The sequence below is a fragment of the Cnephaeus nilssonii genome (assembly GCF_951640355.1).
Source record: "Cnephaeus nilssonii genome assembly, chromosome: 17".
NCBI classification, from domain to species: domain Eukaryota; kingdom Metazoa; phylum Chordata; class Mammalia; order Chiroptera; family Vespertilionidae; genus Cnephaeus; species Cnephaeus nilssonii.
Genome location: NC_137088.1, coordinates 55,979,387 through 55,998,515, shown reverse-complemented (window position 1 = coordinate 55,998,515; position 19,129 = coordinate 55,979,387). Strand labels below are relative to the sequence as shown.

General features: G+C 43.0%; 1 protein-coding gene and 1 pseudogene across 8 annotated transcripts in view; one reads left to right on the top strand and one right to left on the bottom strand.

The window, feature by feature from the left end:
- Positions 1 to 19,129, bottom strand: part of MITF (melanocyte inducing transcription factor) — a gene marked incomplete at its 5' end in the record, with an annotated part of 254,096 nt that overhangs the window by 192,684 nt on the left and 42,283 nt on the right. The window lies entirely within an intron of this gene.
- On the top strand, positions 9,367 to 12,387 carry LOC307113188 (tumor susceptibility gene 101 protein-like; annotated as a pseudogene). Its single transcript has one exon. The product of its transcript is annotated as a tumor susceptibility gene 101 protein-like (transcript).

Here is a 19,129-nt window from a genome sequence, read left to right as displayed (position 1 = left end):
CTAGTCCTATATAATAAAAGGCTAATATGCAAATCGACTGAATGTTGAAATGACCGGTTGCTATGACGTGCAATGACAACCAGGGGGCAGATGCTTAATGCAGGAGCTGCCCTGTGGTGGTCAGTGCACTCCCACAGGGGGAGTGCCGCTCAGGCAGAAGCCAGGCTCACAGCTGGCGAGTGCAGCAGCAGTGGCAGGAGCCTCTCTCGCCTCCTCAGCAGCCCTAAGGACTCCTCAGGGGATGTCCAACTGCCAGCTTAGGCCCGCTCCCTGTGGGGATCGGGCCTAAACCAGCAGGCGAACATCCCCCGAGGGACCGCAGACTGCAAGAGGGCACAGGCCGGGCTGAGGGACACCCCCCCTTCAGTGCACGAATGTCATGCACCGGGCCTCTAGTTTTTTTAAATAAATGTATGTGAACTTGAGTGTTTGCCTATTACCTTGACAACAAAGCTATCAAACTAAAACGCCAACCAGGACATGACCAAATCATCAAGAACTCTCAAATCATCTTAGCTGACTATTAAGGCAAAAGAAGGGAAATGCACCCAGGCTTATTCCCCAGCCCCTAGAAACATCAGTAATATTTATAGTCAGCTATATGAAACAGGCACTAAGTCAAACCAATGCAAGGCAATCTGACATTTTGATTTTAAAAATGCTCTGATAAGAGGCCACAGTTCTAATTAAGGGCCTGAGGCCCAGCTCTGTTCAATCACAGATAGTCATTTGTTAAATATGAAACTACTTAAATCATTACACAATGCATCTATTTGCAGAAAATAATTACAGAATACATTGAAAGTGGGGAGCCCCCTAATGATCCTCCCAAGCACTGTTCTGCCCAAGGTCAGAAGCTGGGGAGACCCTGTAGAAGAGACAAGGGGGGCAGCAGGTGTATAGCTACCTGGGTGCCACTGCTTCCTCTACACCTGAAACAAACAGCATGCATGGGAGGACTACGTAGCACACACAGTGCCTGAACCTCATTCGAATACAATGATGTAAGACTCAGATGGCATTCCCATGCTTCTCTGGCTGAGCAGGTGTGCCCTAGCCACAGCCAGGAAACCCTCACTGTGATTAAGATAGCATGCCTTATAGTGAATGTGCCAGTATGTCACCAAAATGGCATAACCTAAATAAGACTCTAGGGCTGTTTGGTACACATGAGCCAATTAAGGCTCATCATTTGGAACCTAATATTGAGGTTCACTTCTAATAATACTATGTGACATTAGACTCATGTTGTCAAATGTAGATGAACATATAAGAAAATAATTCTGCCACATGACTGGATTTTTATTATGCATTATCTCAACCAGGTGATTCCCGCCCGCCCCCCCCCCTCCCACCCCCCCTTCCCCACACGCGCGCACACACACACACACACCAGGGAACATCTGAAACTGTCTGGAGATATTGGGGTTGTCACAATTGAGCTGGGGGTGAGGGGGGTTGGCATGCTACTAGAATATAGTGGGTGGAGGCCAGGGATGCTGTTTCATATCCTACAATGCACCGACAACCCCACCACAAAGAACTATCTGACCCAAAATTACAATAGCACCAAGACTGAGAAACCCTGCCTGCTGGCATAGATATCCAAAATGCAAAGATCCCAAGAGGTAAATTAGCGAATTAGAGAAGCTAAGTTCATAAAACCAGATAAAATCATCAAGTAATAAATAAAAGCAAAACGAAAAAGAAGCCCTTTAACCTTCTTCTTCAAAGAAGAAGCCTTTGGTAAAGGCTTTCCAAAAAATGCAGTTAAATAAGCAGCACTATTTGGGGAGTTTGGGCAAGAGGAGGAATTTATAAACAATCTGAATCAATCAATAGGGGATTATGTGAATGAATTATGATAAGGTCATACTAGGAAATGTTCTGCAGCCATTAAAATAATAATTTTAGCTACATATACTAATTCAGTACATTTACTAATTTGGAGAGATGCCCATGAAATCGTTCCGAGAGAATAAAGAAAGTTACAGGGCACTGTATATAGTATGAGTCCACTTAAGTAAAAATTTAAGCAAATAAAATTTTCTACTTACATACATTGTGTATACAAGCAGAAAAATTGATACAAACCAAACTGTTAATATTGATTTTTTAGAATGGCAGGATTTGTGATGGTAAGGAAGAAACTTAACAAGTTTTTTCTTTATACGTTATTGTTCTTTTGGAATTTAAAAAAGTTTATAAAGTCAGCTGAGTTTCAGAAGGGAAGGAAAGAGAGGATAAAGATGGAGGAGAAGAAAGGGGAAAGAAGAGAGCATCGGGCAAGCCCGAAGTACTGGAGTCTGCTGTTCCCGGCTTCACCAGTGAGTGCTGCTCTTGACCAATTTAAGGAATAAAAGGGGAAAATAAAATTTGGGAAAGCAACTCCAGACATCTGCTACTTTGTTCACTATCAGGCCCCTGCAGCTAGCAGTGCCTCGTTTGGTTCAAGTGGCCTGTTTTGTGGGGTTTCTCTGATCCACTGCTCATCGGCACAAGTTCTGTGCTGGGATCAGCTAGTCATACCTCCTCACGCAGAGCCCAGAGGGCAGCCTCACTTCTGGCGAGTGGCGCTAAGGGTTCAGCACCTCAGTCACCCGTGAGGAAACGCCCAGGCACAGGAACCTCATTACTCAAGTCTCATCACCACAAAGGTCTCAGAACCCCTGCAGTCCCCCAGAACTGGAAGCTAAATGTCAGCTACTTTATTCAAAGCATGGAAGTGCATTTTCTAAGTTCTACTGCACAAATGAAGTAGACCCAGTATGAAGCGTGCAGCTTTTCTAAAAATGCCTCAAGCACACACTTCCGCACACACGGAAATGTCACGCGCAGCACAACTACTGCTCTTCCAGTGCTTTGCCTCTATCTGGAAATACTATGTGATAATAAGATAAAAGATACAGATAAAACACGGGGCCAACGTCCACTTTCAAATAACCACGATTTTTATATTTTTCACCAGTAACTATTCTTCTTAGCTTCCTAGGAGGGGCAGGCCCTTCAGTCTCTGAATTCCTTTCTAATTCCTTTCTTCAGGCATTTACTTACAAATGACACATTTTAAAAAATAAGAAAACATGATTTTTTTTTTTTTGCTTGCAAAAATGACTCATCCGGTGCTATTAATCCAGTGCTAGTAAAATGAACTAAGTTATGACACTCAAAGAAGCACCACACTGTGAAGAAGAAAAACAACTTGGAGGACTTTTCAGCTGTCCGCCCAGTTCCCAGAGTTCCCAGTCTTCCAAGAGCAACTAGAAATAGAGATTTCATGTGAAATGTCCTGATCTTTACAAATGTTGACCACTAATGTATATTTTGTCAAAAACAGACTGTGGGCCCATCTGAATGTGTCTGTGGGCCACATACCGCCCGAAGGCTTGTGTTTGGCACCTCCAGCCAGAGATTCCAATAATTCAATTAAGTATTACATAAGTACCAGGAGACAAACACAATTTTTGAAAAATCTGTTAAGAAAATTTACCATCTTTTAAGTGTTCAGTTCGGTGGTGTCGAGTACATTCACACTGATATGCAATCCTCTCCAAAACTGAAACTCTATATCAACTTAAAAACTCCTCTTCCCTCAGCCCCTGGCAACCACCATTCAGCTTTCTGTGTCTATGAATTTGACCACTCTAGCTACTTCATGTATTTTTCTTTTTTGTGACTAGCTTATTTCACTTACCATAATGTCCTCAGGGTTCACCATGTTGTAGCATTTGTGGCAGATTTCCCTTCTTAAGGCTCAATAATATTCCATTGTGTGTGTATACCACAATTTGTTTATCCATCTGTTAATAGACATTTGGGTTACTTCCACCTCTTGCCTATGATGAATAGTGCTGGGTTGAAAATATCTCTTTGAGATCCTGCTTTCAATTCTTTTGGTGCATACCCAGAAGTACCATGTTTTCCATGGCATTTGCACCATTTTACAATCCCTCTAAGAGTGCACAAGGTTTCCAATTTCTCCACATTCTCACCCACACTAATGTTATGTTTTCTTATAACAGCCATTCTAATAGGTATGAGGTAATATCTCATTGTGGTTTTTTATTTGAATTTATCTGATTAGAGATTGTTAGCATTTATTCCTATCCTTGTTGGTAATTTGTATGTCATCTTAGGAGAAATGTCCTTTCAAGTCTTCTGTCCATTTTTAATCAGGTTAGGTTAGGTTTGTTGTTGAACTGTAGTTCTTTATATATTCTGGATATTAACCCCTTATCAGATATATTATTTACAAATACTTTTTTATCATTCTATATGTTGCCTTTTTACTCTGATTCCTTTTTGATGCACAAAAGTTTTTAAATTTAATGTAGTCACACTCGTTTACTTTTCCTTTTGTTGCCTAAGAGTTTGTTGTCATATCCAAGAAATCATTGCCAAGTCCAATGTCATGAAACTTTTCTTCTGTTTTTCCCTTTAGGAGTTTCATTTGGAATCTTATATTTAGATCATCAATCCACTTTGGGTGAATTTTTGTATATGGTGAAAAAAAAGGGTTCAAATTCATTCTTTTGTATGTGACTTTCCAGTTTTCCCAACCCCCTTAGTGGAAGAGACTGTCCTTTACACATTTAGTGACCATTTGACCATAAAGTAAGGATTTATTTCTGAGTTCTCTATTGAAGTCCACTGGTCTATTTGTGTGTCTTTATGTCAGTCCCACACTGTTTGGATTACCGTGGTTTTGTAATATGCTTTGAAATCAGGAAATGTGAGTTCTCTAACTTTGTTCTTTTTCAAAATTATTTTGGCTACTGGGGCAAATACAGATTATTTGTGAAGGACTCTTGGGTTAGGATTTTCTGAGACACAAGCTGGTAAAGCTCTCTTTCAATCCTCTACCACTATTAGTATGCAGAAGCACTAACGTCAGAAGAACTTAAAGACAATGTAACTTTCCAAGAATTCCAAACGGAGCACTGGATGGAGCAGCCTCGAGTTCCCGAGCTGCGAGGCAGGAAGCAGTGGCACAGGGCCCAGAGTCAAAGTTCTGTGTTTTGGCTCCACCATTTCCTATCTATGCATATAACTTTATACATATAACTTTAAGCATATAACTTTACCTTCGTTTCCCCATCTGTAACATGGAAGTTATGACAGCATCTCTTTCCCAGGGCCGTTGTGATGAACAGAGCAATGCAGATAAAGCACTTGGCATAGTGCTTTCCTGGCACACAGCACTCAGGTCAGTTCTGCCTACTACCATCCTTCTTGGCCTTTATGCCTCTCAATAATAACTATTTTATTTTTATTAGTGTTGTAATTTTTGTAATATTATGTAATGTCAGGCACCTAGGAGACCCATGTGGAAACAGTTATCTTTTATTTATTAAAGCATGAAGTTCAATGTCAGATGCAAGGAACAGTCATGATGAGATCAATAAAAAGGAAAAAGAAATAAAGTTCAGGTAATTTATACTGTCTTGATGCAACCTCAGATTCACTCATCCAAAAGGCATTTGGTATAGAAACACAATGGCCAGATAGAGAATCAATTTAATGCTTTATAAATTCAAAATAAGACACCAAGACTTTTCAACCAGCTAAAAGGAAGATAATCCTTCAATTTGGTCTGATGTAGCCTGTATGACTAAGAAAGAGTGGAGCTTAAAACTTAATTCTTTGGAAGTTAAACTCTGATCTAAGTCTTTTATTCATTAACAAGCCAGTTTCACATGTAACTGCTAACATCCTATATAATAAAAACCTAATATGCAAACTGACCAAATAGCAAATGACAGGTCGGTGGGGGGCAGGGCCAGGCCAGCCAAGGTTTGTGCCAGCAGGCACAGGGAGGGGACAGCAATGGGGGGGGGGGGCGCAGAGGGGCAATGGGGGGCAGGGCCAGCTGCTCACCAGCTGGAGCCTTCCCCCCATCAGCCCACCCATCACCTACAGCAGAGGGAGCAGGAAGTAGTTCCAAGCCATCAGTTGGACATCCCCCAAGGGCTCCCGGACTGTGAGAGGGTGCAGGCAGAGCTGAGGAACACCCCCTCCCCTGCCCAAGTGCATGAATTTTTATGCACCAGGCCTCCAGTGAGTGTATAAAAGAAAACTATCAGGTAAGTTGCATCATGAGTTGTTGTCAACTCTAAATCTGCAGCCATTCTCACTTATTGTGCAAACTCCCCTGATTCTCCTCCAGGACCCACACCTGCTTTGGAGAAGCTCACTCCACCTAAAAATCGAGGAGTAGAACATGGAGCCACTGTCTATCCTAATCAGCCTCAATTCCCACAGAGGCACTGGCTCACAAATGAGAACATGACTCAATTCTGGCCAAGAAAAAAGATTTGATCTTCTTTCTTTCTATTCTAAAAGAACCTCTAGAAATAATATGTCTCCCCCTCAATCGTATTCCCCCCTCCCTTTCTTTCTTGATGTGGAGAAGGGAGTAAGCAGCCCCAGGGGTACTTGGTAGGCATTTTGACATAAAGTAGAATCAACAATTGAGTCAAGGTGACAGGCCACCATGAAGGCTGAGTGGAAGGGATCACAGACTAGACACACAATACTAACTCGAGGCCTCAAGTCAACCAACCCTAAAGTTCAAACCAACTCTGAAAGTACCTGAACTCTTCACCTATATGAGCCCATAAATATTTTTTGCTTGAGTTGAATTTTATATCATTTATAACTTATTGGATTTTTCACCTTACACTAAAAAAACTAATGCTAAAACAAAACATATTAAATAACATACAATTCCAAGGATGTATGCCTCAGATGTATGTATTTGGGTCTCTGGCCTCAAATATTTGGACTTCAAAAGGATAAGACCATAGAAACAAACATATGGCTTCCACAGTCTTATAAAAGACTCAATATTAATGTTACTTAAGTGACTGTTGCCAATCATGACATCTCAATGCCACATATGAAAACTTGAAGATTTGGCTCCTGGGAGCAATGAACATTTTCCAGATATATTTTCTTTCCTCCTCTGAATAAGCTAAAACTATTTAATCTGTCCTGTTAGGATATACATTCATTTTTTCAATGATAACCAAAATGAAGGAACTCTACATATTTATTAGGACATTACCAAGACCTTGGACTTCAGTAGCTTCTTTTTCTAAGGAGCCCAAAGAGCTTTATAATCATTTACTGTCAACATTCCCATAAAGTAGACAGAAGCAGGAATTTGTGTCCCTGGGGCAGCAAGGTGGAGCCTGATGAAGGTCACAGGCATGGGCAGTTGCAGAATGAAGCCAGACTCTCTGCTCCATTTTGAAAATAAATCATGTCTCAAACCTGTGTTTGACGGGAAGCAAAGTTAGAATAAGATGATTCTCCTGTTCGTAATTTCCTAAAGTGCACACAGGCAGATACTGTCCCTTCAACTCGCCCCCCTCCAAAGAGAGGCAGGAGAATCCTGTCTTCAAGTAAAGCTGAGAAACACTGCACACAGATGAACAAGTTTCTGACTGCTGGACATTTCAGAGCCTTTAATATGCTGATGCAAATTAGGATGCTTGAGAGGGTTAAATGAGTCAACATACATGCATGAAAGACGTTAGAAGAGGGCCTGGTGCATATCTACATGCTCATGGGTGCCACCAGGGAAGGCAGCAGGAGACAGGAAGGAGTTCGGTGCCTGGGACCAACTCCCTTCATTGGGATCCCAGCCCCACCACACCAGAGCAGGATGACCTTTCTTCATCTGTGAAACTGATACTGAAATAACACCTGCCTCACGAAGTGTTGGTACATTTAACATGCACACAGGAAGCACTCAGTAAGTGTTAGAAGCTGGGAGTGTTCTGTTGTTGTTGCTCTCCAAATGAATGTTAGAATGTACAGTTTCCCAAATTTATTTGATCACAGAACCTTTTTTCATAAACCCTCCTATGACATTACCTAGCTGACCTCTGAACTCTAGTTCTTAAATTATATTTACTATCACTCCTTCTCCTCTAAGGATGTCTCCACCTATCTATCTCTTTCTCTCTCACCTTACCCTCCCAACATTCTCGCACGCACACACACACACACACCCCTGATACCTTTTTTCCCTTGACCATTCAGTAGGTGGACATGACCTCAGGCTGAAGGTCATTCTCAGTTTCACAAGGTTAAACTTTCTCATGTTGTCTTTTCCTTTCACTCAAAATCTAAACTCATTAAAAATAAAAAAAGAGAGTCTTCAGGTCCCTGGATTACTAAGTAAAACCTGAATATGATGTGATTTAAGGAGTGGAAAAGTGGGTAACAATGTGTACTTGGGTCTAAGAGAACAGCGCTGTCGTCAAATGCATGGATTTAGGCCAGAAGATCAGAATTCAAGGCCACTCCTACTTCTGACTAGTCATGTGACTTGAGATGGTTATCTGTAAAAGGAGATGAAAGATGGTACCTAGCTAATGGGACTGTTGCCAATTTAAGTGAGATAATACATGTAAAGCACTTAGCAGAGTACCTGGCACTTCGGAAGCATCAATAATGCTAGGCCAGCTACTGCTATTAAATTGTTGTTGCTACTGCAGCTGCGATTTCAGGACACCTGCCCCAGCACGCCATGACTCAGCTTGCCTTGCCTCAGCCCTAAGAGGAATGTTCAAGCCCCTCGCAGGATAACCTGAATTATACTCAGAGCCATGTCCATCAGCAAAGCTCCACAGCCAAGGGTTATCTGCTAGTACAAAGCTTTCATAGAAGAGACAGCAGAGAGAGATATTTTTACCATTAAGAAAAGCCAACTGCAGCACTTTGACAAAGATAACAGGCTCTCACTTGCATTAACCAGCCCAAACAAACAAAAGCCAACCAGCTGGGTGCTAGAGCTCAAATCCAGGCCAATCTTTCCAGTTTGAGATATAGGACCCTTGAGATTTACCTGGGGATCTCCAATGGAAACCAGACCTTGGATCTGACACTTTAGAAAAAAAATCACAATAATGTCTTAACTTCACAACAGTTAAATTATGATTTTCCTATGTTACGAAGTCCTTTGTAAAGAAGGCTCTCCCTCTAAAACTATTGTTTAGATTTCTACTCCTTTAGGAGTAGCCACCGGAATCACTGGGGATATTCCTGCTCTCTAGATCTTTACCAGGAGTTAAAGAGCCTCGTTTGCTAATTCACCTTCTCAACAAAGGGGTTTCTCTAACAGGGGAGTGGGAGGGAACTCACCTGTCAGAAAGTTTTAGCTAAAAACTTCATCTCTTTGAATATCCATTAGAACCTTTGGTTGTGACTGTTTCATATCCTTAGAGAATTCAAAATCCTGGCCAATAAACACTGAGGAAGTCATTACTACCTATTCTGAATCCCAGAAAATCCTCAAAATCACTTTTTAAAGAATACTGATTCCGCCCTAACCAGTTTGGCTCAGTGGATAGAGCGTCAGCCTGCAGACTGAAGGGTCCCAGGTTTGATTCCGGTCAAGGGCATGTACCTTGGTTGCGGGCACATCCCCAGTAGGGAGTGTGCAGGAGGCAGCTGATCGATGTTTCTAACTCTCTATCCCTCTCCTTTCCTCTCTGTAAAAAAATCAATAAAATATATTTTTTAAAAAGAATTCTGATTCCCTTCTCTCACCCCAAAAAGCAGCCTCCCTAAACTTAAGACATATCTGCACTACAGTCTGGGATGTATAGAAAGGAGAGTCATAAGTTGCTGAAAAGCACTGAGAACAACGCCCACTGGCACAGAAACCCAGGGCTCATCCTCAGAAAGAACAAACAGCATGTTGTTCAAAATGGAACTGCTGGCATCTTCCCGAGATCTGCTACAGAGAATAGTAGGTAGTAAACACACACACACACACACACACACACACACACACACACAGGCGGCAGGAGGCTGCCTACTTGGTGTGCAGTGTGCAGTGGGGGTAGGAGGGCGGTGAGGGCAGCCCCGGAGCCGCTGACCCTCTGCCTGTGGGATGGAGCCTCTGGTGGCCACCATGGCGTGTCTGATAGCAGCTCAAGAATATAGTGTCCAAGTACAAATACAGAGACCTAACTGGCATGAAACTATCAATGTGATTACGTTGTACAAAGATCTCCAACCTGTATTGGATTCATATGTTTTTAATGATAGAAGTTCCCAGGAAATAATGAATCTCACTGGAACAGTTCCTGTGCTTTATAGAAGAAATACATATAATATTCCAATATGCCCGTGGCTGCTGGACACATACCCATATAATCCCCCTATCTGTTTTGTTAAACCTACTGGTTCAATGACTATTAAAACGGGAAAGCATGTTGATACAACCGGGAAGATATATCTTTCTTATCTACAAGAATGGAAACATCCTCAGTCAAACTTGCTGGGGCTTATTCAGGTCATGATTGTGGTGTTTGGAGATGAACCTCCAGTCTGCTCCTGACCTACAATTTCAACATCTTATCCATCATACCAGGCAACAGGGCCACCAAATATTTCCTACATGCAAGGCGTGCCCAGTGGAATCTCTCCATACCCATCCGGATACCCTTCCAATCACAGTGGTTACCCAGGCTGTGCTTACCCACCTGGTGGTCCTTATCCTGCCACAAGTTCTCAGTACCCTTCCCAGCCTCCTGTGAACACTGTTGGTCCCAGTAGGGATGGCACAATCAGTGAGGACACCATCTGAGCTTCTCTCATCTCAACAGTCAGTGACAACCTGAGATGGCGGATGAAGGAGGAAATGGATTGCCTTAGGCAAAGCTCAATGCCTTGAAACGAACAGAGAAAGACCTAAAATAAGGTCACCAGAATCTAGAAGAGATGGTTACCTGTTCAGATCAAGAAGTAGCTGAAATTGATTTAAAAAAAACAAAACCAACATACAACTTTTGAGAAAGAAGGATGAAGAACTCAGCTCTGCTCTGAAAAAAAAAAAAAAAGATGGAAAAACAATCCGAAAATGATATTGATGAAGTTATCATTCCAACAGTCCCACTATATAAACAGATCCTAAATCTGTACGCAGAGAAAAATGCTGTTGAAGGAACTATCTTTTACCTGGGAGAAGCCTAGCAGCAGGGAGTAATAGACCTGGAGGTCTTCTGTCCTGTAAACAGTTCCAGCTGAGGGTACTAATGCAAAAAATAAAGAGACTGCAGGTATCAGCTACCTCAACTAACTTCTCTGATACCAGCCGGAGATTGAGCTCTTCTTAAAACATTCTTTTCTTCTCATTCTTTCTCTGATCAGTAGGTGCCTAGACAAGTTATTGCAGTTTATCATTCAAGTGTCAAATATTTTGAATCTATAATATATTTTTTGTTTTCTTTTGGTAAAGACTGGCTTTTATTAATGCACTTTCTATCCTCTGTAAACGTTTTGTGCTGAATGTTGGGACTGACTATGCTAAATAAAATTTGTTGCATAAAACACACACACACACACACACACACACACACACACACACACACTCCTTCCCCAATGGCTTCTTGCATATAGACCACACAATAAAAGAATTGTGATATTGCTAAAATTAACAAAGTCCTTCACGAACAATTTTTAAAAATAAGCTATTGGAATAGCCCTTAAAATCGTTTTCTTTACTACACTTGAGGGAAGGAAACAGGAGAGACAGGCAAGAGGAACATGAATCAAATAAGAGGAAACTGCATTGAACCTTCATCCTCGTGTTGACACACCTCAGACAATGGTGAGGCAAAGACCCACAGCAAAGCTGGGCAGCATCTCCTGGAGCCCTCAAATCTGTAAGGCTGGCACCCAGGACCCAGGAATTCATATTTTTAATGTGCTCCCAGATTACTTTGCTCCCCAAAACATTGCTATTAGACACAGGAAAAATACAATAAAGTATTCCATAGCCCCTAGGCAAATACTTCAATTAGAATAGGGAGGTCCTCAGCCAATATTTGTGGTACAAAAAGCAACAATACCTGAGTTGGTATTTTAACAAAGGCGATACACACACATGCACAGATACATGTTCGACTAAGTATACTCAGTGAAATAAAGTATCTCAGTGAAATAAAATGGAAAAAAGCCGATCCATTTCCTCTTTCATCCGCCATCTCAGGTTGTCACTGACTGTTGAGATGAGAGAAGGAAGCTCAGATGGTATCCTCACTGATTATGCCTTATCTTTCTTTTCTTCTTGCTCAATATGAACTATTAGTCAAGAATAATCAGGATTTTTAGAAAGATGACTCTATCATCTTGTTTGCAATTTAATACTGTACAGATGGGCAAGTGAGATAAAAAGCATCCACACAAAATGTAATTTCTGGTATCTGAACTTCCTCATGATCCATCACAGGATACCAGGCTCTGCTTCCAAACCAACATGTGTCACACCTGGAAAGGAACCTATCTCTTCACATGCCTGAATTCAAGTGAACTATCACTCTGATAAACAAAGAGAATTCAGTTGCTACCTGGCAAAGAATGAACAAAGTAAAAAGGTGTTTACTGAGGAAATCAGTCGAGGTCTCACCACAGAGCACATTATACTGAGCACAGTGATAAATGAGCTGAGCATACTTTTCCTGATCACTAGTAGGAAATTCTCTGGTGATATGAGGGCTCTATTTTCATCTGTGTTGAGGAAATGAGTTAATTTCTATGTTCTCCTAAGGATCTGAAAACACACAACTCAAATATATAAGCCCACTCACCATTTACATTTGTAATTTCAATTACTTCAGATTGAGTATTCCTAGATTTACTGAAGTACAAATCCTTCCATAAAACCTATAGAAGGACAGGTGGTTACTTTGAAAAGGGTTAAGAATCCTGCAAAAAATAAATGTAGGTGGAGAATGTTTCATCAGGGAATGACCTAGAAAAAAGAAAAGACTCTTGATGAACAGACGTTGAACGGTAAACCGTCATATACAAGTATTCCTCTAAAAATATGTGGCAGCCTGGCTTGTGTGGTTCCGTGGTTGAGTGTTGACCAATGCACCAAGAGGTCACGGGTTCAATTCCCAATCAGGACACCTACCCAGGTTGCAGGCTCAATCCCCAGTAGGGGGCATGCTGGAAACAGCCGATTGATATTGCTGTCTCTGTCTCTCTGTCTCTCTCTGTGTCTCTCTCTCTGTGTGTGTCTCTCTCTGTGTGTCTCTCTCTCTCTGTGTGTCTCTCTCTCTCTCTCTCCCTCCCTCCCTCCCTCTCTCTCAAAAACATATTTTTTTTAAATATGGGGCACACCCTATGTAATGTTGCTTGGGTTTGGAAGTGAGACAGAAGTGGGTTCAAATCATAGCCTGTCACTTAATTAGCTGTGTGACTGTGGGCAAGTCACATAACCACACGTAATCTCAGTGTTCTCATCTGTTAAATGAAAGAATAACAGTAACTAATAGACTTGTTGTGAAGATAAAATTAGATAACGCATGCAGAGTTCTAAGTACATAATAAGCATTCAATAAATGTTAGCTATTATTATTCTAGTATAAGGATCAGGCATGTGGGTATGAGAGTAATTTGGCCTTGAAATCCACTGATTGACAAGCATAATAAAAAAAATTTAAGAGCCATGATGCTTCAATCAGGAGCCCAAACAAGTAATTCAACGTGGCTCATGTATTTAAAAAGTCACCTCCACAAACACATCTCTAAAATATTAAAGCAGACGGAGCTTCCGTGCACAGCCACTCATCTGTGCACTCTACAATGCCAGGGGCTGCCATTCCCAGATATAATCCGAACATGCCTTGTTATGGGTTGAATTATGTGTCCCCAAAATTCATATGTTGAAGTCCCACCCCTCAGTACCTCAGAATGTGTTGCAGATGATTTAAGATGAAGTCATATTAGAAGAGAGTGAGCCACTCATCCAATTTGACTGGTGTCTTGATAAAATGGGGAAATCTGGGCACACACACACCTACGCACAAGGAGAAGCCATGTAAGGACATCGAGTTGAGTTAGCACAGGCCAAGGACCTCGCGGAAGACAGGAGAAAGGCCCAGGCCTGCTCCCTCCTCGGCGCTTTCAGAGGCATCAAGGCCCTGCTGACATCTCAATCTTGGACTTCCAGCCTCCAGAGCTATGAGACCATACGTTTCTGTTGTTTCAACCACAGTCTGTGGTACTTTGGTACAGCAGCCTGAGCTGACTAATACACTCCCTGAAATTGTGCAACATTGCAGCCCTGTCCAGAGTCCACCAAGCACCTTCCAGAAATGTTGACCCCAGATTCTTAGCTTCATGAACTATGTTCCAGTCTGTTCCAAATGAACATAGTGCCCATCAGTGAGACAAGCAATGTATTCTGTATGCTTCCAAAACAGGCCTGAGGGGAGAGGAGAAAAGCACATCCAGTAGATAACCTATCAAACACTCAATGGCACACATACGCTGTGCCTTCTGAGACAGTGCCATTGGGACTCAGGAAGGCTACAAGGCAGAAAGCTCAGCCTAGGCCTGCCAGGACCAACTGCTCGGCCAAAAGGAACAGCGCTGCTTCGGCGCCGAGCGCTTTTCTAAAACAAAGCCTCCATCTTTTCTGACTTGTCTACGCAGTGCTTCTAAAAACGTTTGGGTGTCAAAGCCAAAGGAGAATGTTATTAGAGCCAATGGCCCTCTGCTGGAGAACTCTATTTTACTCCAATATGTGCACATATTTCCAAGGGTCTGAGCAGGGTGGGCCTGAGAGGGGAATGACTGTACGGCTCATGGAGCCTGGGGCTTGGTTTAATGCTTTCCTGTCAATATCTTAAAATTCTCCATTTTTAAACATTTTCATTTTGTACAGGGTCCTACATATTATACAGGCTGGTCTTCCATCTTAGGAGCACACGTGCCATGCTAATGGACATTTCAGCTATACCTGTCTTGGGTCTGTAAAGATTTGGAATTCTTATGCAACATTTTATTTGAGGGCCCCTTTTCTAAAGGAATACGTGATTAAGGACCCAATATTAATTAACATCTGGTCACATATTTGAAAAACACACATTCACCAAACCAGAAAAGAAATGCCTTATATAGTATAATTTTTTTAATGACTAAAAACCAAATAATTATAAATAAGTTGTTTCCAAAGGAAGCCATTGTATTAAAAAACAAACTTTCCCCAGAATCATCGTTACCATAAAACATAGTATTATGCACTTCTCCAAAAACTTCCGAGCAACATGGGCTGGCAGCAGGAGAACATGCCCCATCTTCCGACTTTCCTAGATGGACCACATCGCCACTCGCTGGAGATCCTGCTTCGGCTGCAGGCAGTCTCCAAAGATGGCAGTCCTCCCACAGAGCCTGGGCTGCCTCCACCAACAAAAGGGGCAGGGGTGATGCTTTGGCGATCCTGGACCTGGCCGTAAGGAGCTGGTTGTTCTCACGTATCCTCTCTTGGAACATTCACTTTGGGAGGCTCGGAGCCCCATGTAAGAAATCCAATTACCCTGGTAAATGGAGAGACCAAATGGAGAGGCCACAAGAGCCCCTCAAACTGTATGAAGAAAGAGAAAGTTCCATTGTCTCAGGGCTCAAGATGGACCTTCATATTTCTCCAGCCCTGGCCATCATCTACCTATAATTATTGCCCAGGTGAGCCCAGTCAACCCTCAGAACTGCAAGAAATAATAAAATGGTGGTCATTTTAAGCCACTAACTCTGGGGTGATTTGTTACACACAGTGAATAACTTCAGCTCTAAACATTCTGTCACAAAGGCTGAGGCTAATCTGTGAGGTGAATCTGGCCCATAGATGCATGCTAATTGGTATGCATCTTTTTTTTTTTTTTTTTAAGTTGTATTAGGTAACATTAAAAATTGGGAGATCTCACATAAAAATCTAGATTTCTGGCTTCGGACCTACATTACCACATGGTAGAAACCAGCAGCAGCAGCAAAGCAGTTACCTCCTCCACAGGTGTAGTCTTGCCCTGTCTCCTCCAATGTAGGATAGTTTCTATCTGCATCCCCACCTCTGCTCCGTCACACTGCCCAGTCTCTGTAAGATCATCTTTAACCTCTGCAGTGCTTAGCAGAGTGCACGGCACACGACTGGCCCTGAATCCCTACTTGCTGAGGAATTACACACAGCATCAACTGCTTTATCACCTCCGCATGATTGCCAAATCCTGTTGTTTCTACCTGCATATCCTCTCCTTTCCAATCCTATCATCACTCTTCATGCCCTCTCTTTAATAATTCTAAGAGCCTCCCAAGGGTCTCCTGGCCTCCATGCTGTGCCTCCAATCCATTCTCTCATCCCTACTAAGATCACCCACTTAGAACACGGATTTAGGCATATCATGGACGTTCCTCAAGTCTTCAGTTGGTTTCCTGTTGTAATATTGTGCCAGGTGTTACCCTGGGGAAACGGGAAGTGCTCAGGATCTCTAGGTATCTTTTTTTTTTTTTTACTGATTTCAGAGAGGAAGGGAGAGGGAGAGAGATAAAAACATCCTATATAATAAAGAGCTAATATGCAAATGATCGTCACACCCTCATGCTGTCATGCCGTAAGGGCTCAGACACTCAACACTGGGAAGAGAGGAATAGGGACCAGCCAGGCACAAATGAGCTCGAAAGAGAGGAATGGGGACCAGACAGGCTGTGGCCCTGGAGAGGGACAAGCCGCCCGCCCCATGGTCCCAGGTGCCAGCGCCTGTGCCTGCAGCCTGGGAGAGGGACAAGCCGCCCGCCCCGTGGTCCCGGGCACCTGCGGCTTCAGCCCAGGTGAAGCTGCCCTCCCATGGTGCCCTGTGGCTGTGGCCAGCCCAGGCAAAGCCGGCCTGGGTCCTGGATGCCTGCGGCCAGTCAGAGGGAGGGAAGCCCGGGTCCCGGGTGCCTGCAACCGGCCAGAGTAGGGAATCCTGGGTCCCGGGTGCGGGGCGAGGCAGAGGCGGTTAGGGGAGATCAGGCCAGCAGGGGAGCAGTTAGGGGAGATCAGGCCTGTAGGGGAGCAGTTAAGGGCGATCAGGCAGGCAGGCAGAGGTGGTTAGGGGCAATCAGGCAGGCAGGCAGAGGGGTTAGGGGCGATCAGGCAGGCAGGCAAGAGGTTAGGAACCAGCGGTCCTGGATTGCGAGAGGCAGTTGGACATCCCCCGAGGGGTCCCGAATTGGAGAGGGTGCAGGCCGGGCTGAAGGACCCCCCCCCCCCCCGCCCCGTGCACGAATTTCATGCATGGGGCCTCTAGTCAATGATAAAAGAGAATCATTTATTGGCTACCTCCTACACATGTCCCACACTGGGCATCAAGCTCGCAACGCAAGCGTGTGTCCCGACCGGGAATCGAACCATGACCTCCTGGTTCATAGTTCGACATTCAACCACTGGGCCACACCGGCCAGGTAGTACTATTTCTTATAACCGTGTGGCATAAACTACAATTATCTCAAATAAAAAGTTCAACATTTAAAATCTATGGAAACTTTATACATATTCTTTGACCAATAAATTCCACTTGTATCAAAATTAAATTTCTATGAATTTTTAAAATGTCTTGGTTGCTCCCCAGCACCTAGAGAACAAAGTCCAAACCCACTCAGCCAGACTGTCAAGGCTTTCTTCATTTTGTCCTTTACTGAAAACAACTCCTAATCCCTGAACCCCTCAAACACACACTGTGTGCATTTGCTCAGCCTGGGGCCGTCATCCATCATCCTGTAAACCCTCTTCATTCTCCAACATGGCGTTCAAACCCACCTTCTACAAAGCCTTCTTAAAGCCTCCCAACAGAAAGTAATCTCTATGTAACATCCCGCCAGATTTTACTTGTACCTCAGAAAGCCCTGCCACCCGGGTTTCAGAGGTATTTTGTACATACATGCGGTAGGGACTACATACCTATCTCCTGCTCTCTCCTCCCAATTTCATAGAATAAGCCAGTTCAGAGGGTTTCCCCAAGATTATGTGGCAAAATGCTAGGCTTCAGATGCCACTTACAAAACCTCTGCTCCTTCTTCTCCTCAGGGACTGGCATTATGTATCTTCATAACCACTGTCAGGTAACACAGTCACTAACAGAATTCTGCATCTATTAGTAGTGAATCTGCCTTGAATTAAACTGGAGTAGAGGACAAATTTCGGCATCATATTATTCCCAAATAAAGTTACCTTCAAAAAGGGTGAACAAGCATTTCCCCTCTCCAGTTTTAAACACAGAATAATATATCTTTCACAGATACAAAAAAATAACAGTAAAAGGTGCGACATTTTCCATCATGTATTCCCTGCTTTCACTTACACATCAGTAAGTGAACACCAAGGGGAATTTTCCACATTTGCTCTAAACCCAAAGAGGCCCACTGACAGTTTAGGGACAAGGAAGATTTGGAATAACTTTGAGAAAAATATATTTTGTAGGTTGAGAATTTTTATCAGATAGGAAAATGTGTTTAGTATATTTTAAAGACAATTCAATGTTATATGTATTTGAAGATAACTAACAAAAATATAGGCAAACTTTAAATGCATTTCATAATTTATATTAATGTGAAATTATAGTTTGGGGCTGAATGCAGAGTTGAAAGGAAGTGTGCCCACTGACATTTCTCACCATGTGATTAAACTCCTTCATTCCTCAAACTCTTCATACCCCTTCCCCCCTTACCAGAACCTGGTGAAGCGAACTGGGCAACTCTGCATATAGAAGTCCCATTTCCTCCATTTCCTATTCACAGAACCATCACTTGATCAGGGCAGCAACGTGCCCAGTGAGGAGTTGCTATCTGATCCAGTTCTGACCAATGAGATGCAAGGAGACATCCGCAGAGGGTTTCTGGGAAAGCCTGTGTTTTCCCACTACAGATTTCACCCCATTTTTCTTTACCCTCTCCTTAAAGCAGATATGACAACTGGAGGAACAGCAGCCATCTTGCAACCACGGGTAAAAACCATGAGGAAAACGCCAAGGCAAGTCAGTGTGAGGATCCCTCTGACGTCTCGGAGCCACTAGAAGAATGATCGTGGTCATGGACCTCTGACTTCTTGTACAGGAGTAAATGGATCCCTATTTGTTCAGGCAACTGTTAATTGGCTATTGACTTCCATGCATGAAAATGTAAACCTGACTGAAACAAACTCTGCCCCAGAATAGTGCCATCCCTAAAGCTCTCCCAGCGAAGTGACACTGTTCCACCTTGTACCCTACACACGAGGCGGCACTAACATCCACTCTACCCAGCCTGAGTCTCTCTCCTCAGAGCTCCATATCTGTAAGATCCCTGTTCTACC